At 35.3% G+C, this 7476-nt stretch overlaps 1 pseudogene; it reads left to right on the top strand.

Annotated features, from left to right (window-relative positions):
* The first annotated feature begins 3806 nt into the window (after positions 1 to 3806).
* LOC121800854 lies at positions 3807 to 5162 on the top strand (annotated as a pseudogene).
* Positions 5163 to 7476: the final 2314 nt, after the last annotated feature.

Here is a 7476-nt window from a genome sequence, read left to right as displayed (position 1 = left end):
CGCGTTGGCGACCTACTAAACCCAACACTACAAACCGTTCAAGTACTTCAATGTTTGCCAGGAGGTGTGTGTGCATCCGAAGTATAGGGGAGGCGTATCATCCTCCTCTAGCTCCTCCGGAAAACGGTCAAGGTCGGTATCCCTATCCGACGCCGGCTCCGATGAGGTGTCCACCCAGCTTGCCGGAGCTAACTTGGGTAGCCTCGACGCCGGCCCGTTACGCCAGACTTGGTATTGGGCGGGCGTCATGCGGGAAGTGTCCGTCGCCGGACATGTTGTGATGAGATGTTAGACGAAAATTGGAGAGGAAATGAAGATGATTTGGGAAGAAAAGATGTGTAGTTGTGTGTGAAATGATGATGAATTAGGAGTATTTATAGAGTAATAAAACAAAAAAAATAAAAAAAAATGGAAAACGGCTATAAACGGTAATATTACCGTTTTCCACTTTTTTTATTTTTTATTTTTATTTTAATTCGAATTATTAAAAAAATAATTTATTGCGTCAGCGTGACGAATCCCACTCGCAGGCCGGCGAGTGGGCGTCACGCATGGCGCCGGCGCGTGGCGAGACGTCTCGCCACTCGTCACGCCGTGACGGAACACGGAACGGGCTGGGGACAAGACGGGGCGCTGCAACGCGTCACGCCACCGTCCAGTCCCTCCGTGACTGAATACGGGCACCCGCGTGACGCGTTGCACGTGGCCCCTTATAGTACTCCCTCCGTCCCATCGAAAATGATCCACTTTTCCTTTTAATTTGTCCCACGAAAATGACCCATTACTAAAAGTAGAAATCCTTTTATCTCTATTTATTTTTCTCACTTATTTTATTCTCCCCACCTAACACATAAAATAAAACTGCATAAAATCATGTGCCGCCCAAGAAATAGGTCATCTTCCTTGGGACGGAGGGAATAGTATAACTATAGATTTTGGTATATCTAGCGGTGTCTAGTTTAGTAGTAGTGTGGCATGTACAGTTCTTTGGAAACTTTTGGACCTTTTGACATTATGTATTAATCCCGGCATATTAGGGGTGTTGTTAAAAACATGCTTATACAGTATGCTACGATTTTATATGGTTTTTGAAAATGGCCTAAATAAATATACGTCATTATGTTGAAATGGTGACATCACTTATTGGATTGGTTAACCGACGATTAAGGGATGTTACAGGAACTGTAGACTGATAATCTGAGGCTAAAAGTTGGTTAAAATATAGAGTGGTAATACTGAGACTAAATGTCTTAGATTCGAGTCCTCTATGATTTAAATTGAGACAATATGTTGCAAATAGTTATGAAAGGAGAGAATATTCTTTTTTCCCATTAAAATAATAAAATAAATCACGCGGTCTGTCATTCCAATATAGTTTTTCTTTTTGACTTTTTTCCCATTAAAATAATAAAATAAATCACGCGGTATGTCATTCCAGTAAAGTTTTTCTTTCTGACTTTGTGTAGTGTAGGTATTTTCATCTCATTTATTAATCTGATTTCAGAATTTGAAGATGCATAAACCGACTATTATTGGTAATTGATTATTCTGGCATTTATGTTTAATATTGGTGTTCAATTCATAGCAGAATTCACTAAGTTTGTCTTTTAATAAAAAGGGGAGATTAGTTTCAAGATTTTTGCCACTCTGCTTAAGGTTAGTGTTGGTATTCCCTTCTGTTCATTTTATTGTCTGGGAATCACTCTTTGGCTTAAAGGTATCATTGCAATTTAAAGGACGTGGCCGTAGAGAAGGTACTGAAAAGTTCTCCTTTTGTTTCTTGTAGTAAATATATATAAAGCCACTTTGGGTATTTGTGTTTGCGTGTATGCCCAATCTGTTGTATTTGCCATTGGCTGGTAACTTTTATTGTTCCTCATTACTAGAATTATACGTTTATAATTATGAAGTAGGCCAGAAGTTAACTGAAAGGATGAAACTCCTCAAGCTCAAGATTGAGCTAAATTACCTGTGTCTGGCATTGGCAAGTTGTGTAATTTGATACAAAAGATGGCCTCGGAAAGGTTTATGTATAAGTTAGGCTAGAAGAAATTTGAGCAGATTTTCTTTAATTGTGTGTGTGTGGGGTGACTGAAGATCAAGAAACAATGTTAATTACCGTGCCTAGTTAAAACTGTTGTTTTGGCAGAGTTCTTCTGGGCTGCCTGCCAATATAGGGAAATCATGGGCAAGATTCTTGGCTACAACCTACGTTTTCTTACTTGCTTTATTATAGTTTCAAAGCTATTGTTGCATTTAAATTCCTGTTTTGCATTTTTGGTTCTTGTTTTAATTTGAGAACATCGAAATTTCTGCACATTGGTTATTTTGGCTGAATGACTAGAAACTCTTAAAAAAAGTACTATCTTAGTAGCTATTTGATTTTTACTTGCATCTGGTTGTTTTAACTATTTTCAGTTATTCTTCTTATTAGATTAATCTTGGTGCTAGTTTTTAATATCTTTATAGCTTAATGTATTTAATTATCTTTCTATTTTTTTCTTATTTGAAGTGTTCAGTCAGTTGCCTTTGTTGTTGAAAATAGTAGTTCATGTTTTAGTTATAGACTTTCTTGTTTATAGTTTAGTGTTTTTTCGAACTTTGACTAATATTTTTATTAGTTGTTTTGTCTTGATGTTTGATAAAGTTTTAAAATGGTTGTAGTTATAATTTGTTTGAGTTGCTACTTTCGATTTTCATAGTTGGAGTCTTGTGTTATTGAGATTATTTAGGGAAGTGCTATATGTGGTTGATAGCTTGTGTTGACGTAGCTTGTGAATTTTCGAGTGTACAGGAGTATATATCTTTCTAGTTACATAAGAAAGAACGAGTGTTGTATATTGCAACATTTGAATAACCGTTTTCGTTATAAAATACTATGACAAAACAATGAATGATTTATCTCTTCCTTGGTCCTTTGCGCTAAGAATCCTAAGATGTCATTATGTGGGTCACTCAATTGGTCTACTAAGTTATTAAATTTATTAGTTGAAACGCAAATACCACACAATTTTTGCAGATGAAGGATGATACTTTCCTTTGGCTCCCACTGTTTGTGGAGTTCACGTTTCCATGCTTCTACGATTGTAGAGGTGTTTCTCAGTAACAAACTTTTTCCTAGTCGCTATCGGATAGAAACAACATAATTTATATATGGTGTTTTTGTAGGTCGATAAAGATAATTTTATGGTTGCTTATTTTGGTGGTTCAGCAGAAGGAGCTCCTGATGTGAAAATTTGGATACAGACTTAGAAGGTGGCAATATCCTTTTGTTCAACTCAAGTTTATAGTTAGAAAAATTATATTTATTGATTTCCACTTGTGCAAAACTATCAAGACTTTGGTCTATCCAATTCCTAATTTAACTCAAGTTTAATGGTAGGATGGTTGTTGGCACTCTCCTCTTGCTGTTGATGAGCAATTTAATGTCCCTATGTGGAACCCAGTGCTGTATAAGGACCCTTCCGGTCAGTTGCTGCTATTCTATAAAATTGGTCAAGAGGTTCAGAAGTAAGTATTTAAGACTAGCATTGTTTGAGACTACTTTTGGTAACCGATATTGTAGCTGATGAAAGTGTTTTAACTTTCTCAATTGATTAAATTATTATCAGATCCGAACATTTCCTTCCCATATATTCTATTTCTCTTTTAAATTGACCACATCTCTTCAACAATAATGCAATGTGAGATGGAATATGGAAATATGATGCGCTTTGCTCATTTTTACAACATGTGATCATATTCCTGCATCTGAAAATGTATCACCTGACTATTTAGATGGAGTGGATGCATGAAGAGATCTAACGATGGTGGGGTTACTTGGTCATCGAGAGAACAGCACCCTCCTGGCATACTAGGCCCGATTAAAAGTAAGGCATAGCCAACTTTGTTGTATCCACATCTACTGGTGCAGTATGTTTTAATCAAGCTGTGTTGTAACAAAGTTAATGTTTATTTGCAGCCTATCCTGCTCGAGAATGGGGACTTGCTCTGTGGATCTTCTGTCGAGAGCTGGAATTCTTGGGGCGCATGGATGGAGGTACTAAATCACATCATCTCTTTTGTTTTTAAAAATCGTCCTTTTCAAATAAATTTAGTGGTGGGTGCCAATGTATCTTCTCAATATGTAAAACAGGTAACTCCAGACTTGGGCATGTCATGGAGAAAGTATGGACCGATATACATTCAGAACAAAACTCTCTGTGTGATTCAGCCTGTTCCTTACAAGACCGTGAAAGGAAACCTGCGTGCTCTCATGAGATCCTTCGATGGAATAAACAAAATTTGCATATCACGGTGGTCACACATGGGATCATGCACGGCCAACTGAGCTACCAAATCCGAATTCAGGTTGTTAACTAAGTAGTGTTTAAAAACCAGCATGCTTTCTAAATGATCTCCTCCTGAGATTATATCAGTGACAATGGATAGGAATTGATGGAGTGAAGCTGACTGATGGCCGCCTTGTACTGGCATGTAATACAATATCTCGTGCTGTACTCAAAGTTGCTGTTTCTTCTGATGACGGTGACTCATGGTACGACGTTGCTACATTAGAGGAGACTGAAGGAATGGATTATTCAAGCCAGTGATGGATTAGTTCATATCACCTACACTTACAATCGGACACAAATTAAGGTGATACAACCTATCTCCCAATTTCAAAATTTTGGTAGTTTTCTGGTGTATATCATGCTGATATACTATTGATACCCATGCTTCCATGGTTGAATTGAACTTGATTCTATTATTTACTTTTCAGCATTTTTGTGTTGCAAGGTACTTCTGTTTCTCTGATATACTATAACTAGTTCCTGGCCGGGCTTTTGGAACATATCCGAGGCTTTCCGGGTTTTATCCGATTAAAAGTTTGCCGCACATTCACACCAGTTCTAAATTAGAATGCCTCTATATCAAGGTAACTTCAGCCATAATCTTGTATGGTCACTGTCGGAATGGAGCTCTCTGATCTGCCTCAACTGGACCGCAATGCTGAAATCGTAACTACTGCTCCTTTTGCCTTCCAAATATGCGTTCTTATTCTAGGCCAGTGTGACAGTATCACACAAGAATTTATTTATTTTTAAAATTAAATTAGCTACTTTGTTTTTTACTAAGATTTTAAAAATAAAATAAAATAAAATAAATCTCTTGTACTGTAATTCAGATTCAATAACGACAATCAATTTGATTGTTGTGATTGGAATGCGCCAAAACCTAAAGGCTAAAGTCACCCTTATGGATATTAATTAACGGAACGGTTGTGAATTGTAAATTTGTTTCCACCCTAATTAAAACATAACTTTTAATTTATTTATCAAATGGTCTGTCGTTTAATATATTGCTGATTAAATTTATAAAAAATACTCACTTCGTCCCACAATAAAAGTCACATTTCGCCATTTCAATCTGTCTCACAATAAGAGTTACGTTTCACTTCTTACCATAAATAGTAGTAAGTAGATTTCACATTCCACTAATTCACTTCATTCACATTTTATTATAAAACAAATATAAAAAAGTGAACCTCATATTCCACTAACTTTTTCAACTCACTATTCTTTACTTTTTTCTTAAAACTCGTGTCCACAACAAGAGTGACTCCTATTGTAGGACAGAGGGAGTAATAAATAATACAAACATGTTCTACATTTTCGACCGACCAATAAACTCATGGTTACCTTGTAAAAATAAGTTACAATATTCAACCTAGTTAGATGTGGATAATCTATAGCCAATGGTTAGTAGTGTCAATCCAAAGTCACTTCCTATCTTAGATGACGGATAAAACTGAGTGTGACATAACACTAAATGGACGACATTGAGATAAGTACCTCATGCTAGTTGAACAATGTATAATATCTATGTGATTATTTACTTCTAAATCTATTTAAGTAACGTTGAACATACGTACTTAGTTATACACAACTTGGAGTTGTCAATATGAGTTGGTTTTTCACAACCTATGTCAATATGAGTTGGTTTTTCACAACCTAATAATGATGACATCTGGGTTACACGGTGATCAAACTAACACTATTGTTACTTTCTAGAATCGTGTCCCAACTATGTTGGAGTTGATATTGTCCCTAATAAATGTTATGATCAAGATTTTAATACACAAAAACCTAGCTAGGTCGATTTTTATTCCCAGTACGATAAATTAGGTCATTCAAAATTCTTAGCAATCTTTGGAAAAACAAAATAGTAATATTGAGCTGGCAACAAGCTCAAACAATTAACAGACACGTGATAAATTAAACACGATAAATAAATTAAATTGGAAAGGAGTCCAGATTTTGTAATAAGGATTTGAACGATAATAAATATTACCTCCAATTCCCATTTCCCATATCTCCTTATTTGGACGGTCCCCAAAAATATCTCGTTTCACTTTTATTACTTTAAGTAAATGGACCTCACATTCCCAAGTGCAACCTATAAAAATACACTTCTGAATCATCAAGAACATCAAACATCATGAATACAAATCCATATACACTTCCGTTTTATATTTATCAATTGTATTCGACATGTATATTTTATGGGAATCATTAATTTAAATGCAACAATTGGTACCATAGCCAATACATATTGGAACGAATTGATAGTCGTTTATTATAATTCTTTTAGAGTAAAAGTCAATTTTAGTCCTAAACATATGACCAAAATACGAATTTGGCCCAAATCATTTACTTTTTGAAAAACGGGTCCATAACAAATGAAAATGTAGCCAAAGTAGTCCTTTTTTTACGGTTCCGTCAGAAAGCTAACGGTCAACGCAAATTGCATAGTGGTATGACCGTTAGTTTTTTTACGTAACCGTAAAAAAAGGACTACTCCGACAAGGATTTCATTTGTTACGGACCTGTTTTTTAAAAAAGTGAATGTTTTGAACCAAATTCGTATTTTGGTCATATGTTTAGTACAAAAATTGACCTTTACTCATTCTTTTATTGTATTGGATTCAGTTTATGTAAATTCTATGTGAATTGTTCTTGGGATCTATTGTTGAATTTACTTATGTTGTACATCTTTTTCTATTGCAAACACAAGATTTATTATTGGCAATTTATTGAGAAATTTTCAATCGAAAAATTGTACTCTCTCCGTTCTATGTTGATTGAGTCATTTTTCTATTTTGGAAAGTTCTAAGATAATTGAGTTATTTCTTATTTTGGCAAAAAGTATCGCTCTCTTTTACTTTATTCTCTTTTCACCTCTTTTACTTTATTCACCATCCACTGAAAAGTGGGAGTAATAGTTTACTTTTGGAATTCATTCAAAAGTTTTCAAAAGTGGTTGATTATTAATGCACACAAACAGATACTCCCTCTGTCTCATTAAAATAAAATATTTTCTTTTTTAGAGATGAGGAGAGAATAGGGAGTGATTGGAGTCTCCTATTCTAGAGATTCAAATTCTGATTTTGGATTCGAATTGGGCGATGAGCTAGAGAATTTGAGAGAGCTCGAC

This window comes from Salvia splendens, chromosome 4 (genome assembly GCF_004379255.2).
Source record: "Salvia splendens isolate huo1 chromosome 4, SspV2, whole genome shotgun sequence".
In the NCBI taxonomy this organism is placed as follows: Eukaryota; Viridiplantae; Streptophyta; class Magnoliopsida; order Lamiales; family Lamiaceae; genus Salvia; species Salvia splendens.
Note: the sequence above shows the minus strand (reverse complement) of the source record. Positions and strands in the feature narration are given on the sequence as shown.